This window comes from Loxodonta africana, chromosome 3, assembly GCF_030014295.1.
Source record: "Loxodonta africana isolate mLoxAfr1 chromosome 3, mLoxAfr1.hap2, whole genome shotgun sequence".
NCBI lineage: Eukaryota > Metazoa > Chordata > Mammalia > Proboscidea > Elephantidae > Loxodonta > Loxodonta africana.
The window spans coordinates 135,765,372-135,767,709 of record NC_087344.1 but is presented as its reverse complement, the minus strand read 5'-3'; the positions used below and the strand labels follow the sequence as shown (position 1 = coordinate 135,767,709).

The 2,338-nt window shown below is 44.2% G+C and overlaps 1 non-coding gene across 1 annotated transcript; it reads right to left on the bottom strand.

Moving 5' to 3' along the window:
- Positions 1-235: 235 nt before the first annotated feature.
- TRNAG-CCC (transfer RNA glycine (anticodon CCC)) lies at positions 236-306 on the bottom strand. The gene has a single exon. It is a non-coding gene; the product is annotated as a tRNA-Gly (tRNA).
- Positions 307-2,338: the final 2,032 nt, after the last annotated feature.

The window sequence follows — 2,338 nt, the reverse complement described above, 5'->3', positions numbered from 1 at the left end:
ACGTCCAAGTTCAGATCGACCCAAAGTGCCAGTTCAGATCGACTCCTTAGTGTCTTCTGCTCCAGAAATAACTCCAGGTGTATAGTTCTCATTTTCCTTCCTTTCCCGCTGCCGAGCGGGACAGCAAAATGACCTGTGCTGCCGGTGCAATGGATAGCCCAGCAGAGCAGGAAGCGGAACGGTTTTGGGCAAGCGAAAGAGGGAGTGGAATTAAAAAAAAAAAAAAAAGACGACATGCATTGGCCGGGAATCGAACCCGGGTCTCCCGCGTGGGAGGCGAGAATTCTACCACTGAACCACCAATGCTGTTGGGTTTTCTTTACTTACAGTTCTATGGCTATTCAGAAAATGACTCCGGCAGGAATTGGAAAAAGCAATTCTAAAATGGCTTTGGAAACCCTGGTGGCGTAATGGTTAAGTGCTATGGCTGCTAACCAAATCCACCAGCACTCCTTGGAAACTCTATGGGGCAGTTCTACCCTGTCCTATAGGGTCGCTATGAGTCGGAATCGACTCGATGGCAATGGGTTTGGTTTGGTTTTGGTTTAAAATGGGTTTAAATAGTGTTCTCTTTGGAAGAAACAGCTAACACACATAAAAGATGCCCAGGACACAGGGTTTCAGACAACACTCTAAAGTTATTGCATTCAAATAAAATGATTCGACTTGAAAGAGACTAATTCGGAAATTGGCTGTTTTCCAACTGGATACTACCCGGTGCCGTTGAATCGATTCCGATTCACACTGGAGCAACGCTTTAGGACGGAGTAGGGCTGCCCCGTAGGGTTTCCAAGGAGCAGCTGGTGAATTCAAATTGCGGAATTAGTTGCCACCCAAGCGTCACCAGGGCTCCAGCTGGGCCATACGCCTTACCTTAGTTTCTTACTGCTCCTGTATCAGGAATACCACAAGAAGAAGGCTTTCACGGACAGGAATTTATTTTCTCATAATTTCAGAGGCTATCAGTCCGAATTTTTTTTATTCTGTGGGAGAAGGCTCTCCCTGTCAGCTCTGGGAAAAAATCCTTGTCTCTTTCAGCTTCTCTTCCTTGGTTTCTTGGTAGTCTCCGAGTGGCATCAATCTTTCTCTATTTGTGCTTCCTTGTTTCTAGGCCTAATCTGCTCTTTTTATATCTCAAAATTGATTGGTTTAAGACTCACCCTATAGGGCTTTCTCCTCATTAATATAACAAAGAAAACTCTATTCCCAATTGGAATTACAAACCCAAGTATAGGGGTTAGGCTTTACACCACGTAGCTTTCCGGGACACAATTCAGTTCATAACAAACCTCAGTACAAAAACGTCAGAAACCATTGAGTCTCTTGTCTCTGGTCCTAAATCTGCACGAATCTAAGAGAAAGTCATTTATTCACTGGCTGATGCAACCTCTTTGCCCCCTCATTGTTTGGTGCCTCCCATCGCTTTCCTTCCAAGCTTGAGATGGGTTCCAGTTCTTTCCCAGACAGGTATTCAGTACCCAGTGGTTCAGGAGGCTGGATGTTTGGGGATGTGTCTGGGGTACTCCAGGAGGTCTAGGTGATCCTTGAGCTTCTCTTCCCTGATGCCTCTTCTGAGTCCTTGGAAAAGACCAAAGATTGAAAGTTCCTGTTTTTGCGAGCTGTGTTAACCAACACAGGAAATACAGGGTGGAGAGGAGGAGTGTGCTGTCACACTGTATGGAGAGTAACTAGGGTCATATAACCATGTACGTTTAAGTTTTTGTATAAGAAACTGACTTGAATTGTAAACTTTCACTTAAAGTGCAAAAAAAAAAAAAAAGGCTTGTTTTTAAACTGTTATGTGTGTTACAAAAAAAAAAAACAGAGACCTACAAAAGAGCAAGTAAGTGAAAATTCACTCCAAGATTTCTTCCCTTAACCACTCCTCTTTAGTCACTCAAGGATGTCAGCTCAGGGAAAAACAAGGCTATTGGGAGTGTCATGAGCTATGCAGGCAACCTTGAATTTGGAACACTGGTAGTTCAACGGTAGTACAGGTGCACCCAATTTTGACTCCTGGCCAACGTGTGGTTCCTATTCTTTCCACAACAGTTCATTTATTGCATCTGGGTACAACTGCACAAGTTTTTATTGTGCATAACAGACCAGAGCAGCAACCCTTTTCCTACTTCTGCTAGACTCTTTATTCCATAGGCAAATCTGGTCTACGCTGAGATCCAGCAGCCAGGAGCAATCCTGTTGTCAATGAGGAAGTTGTGGAGAACCAGGCAGTGATACTGGAATAAAAGATATTCAAGAGTTTGCCTACACAGTAGTTTGGCAGCCTAGGGAACCAGGGTGTGATCCTGAAGGAATTAGTGCTTGGCCTGAAGTGCAA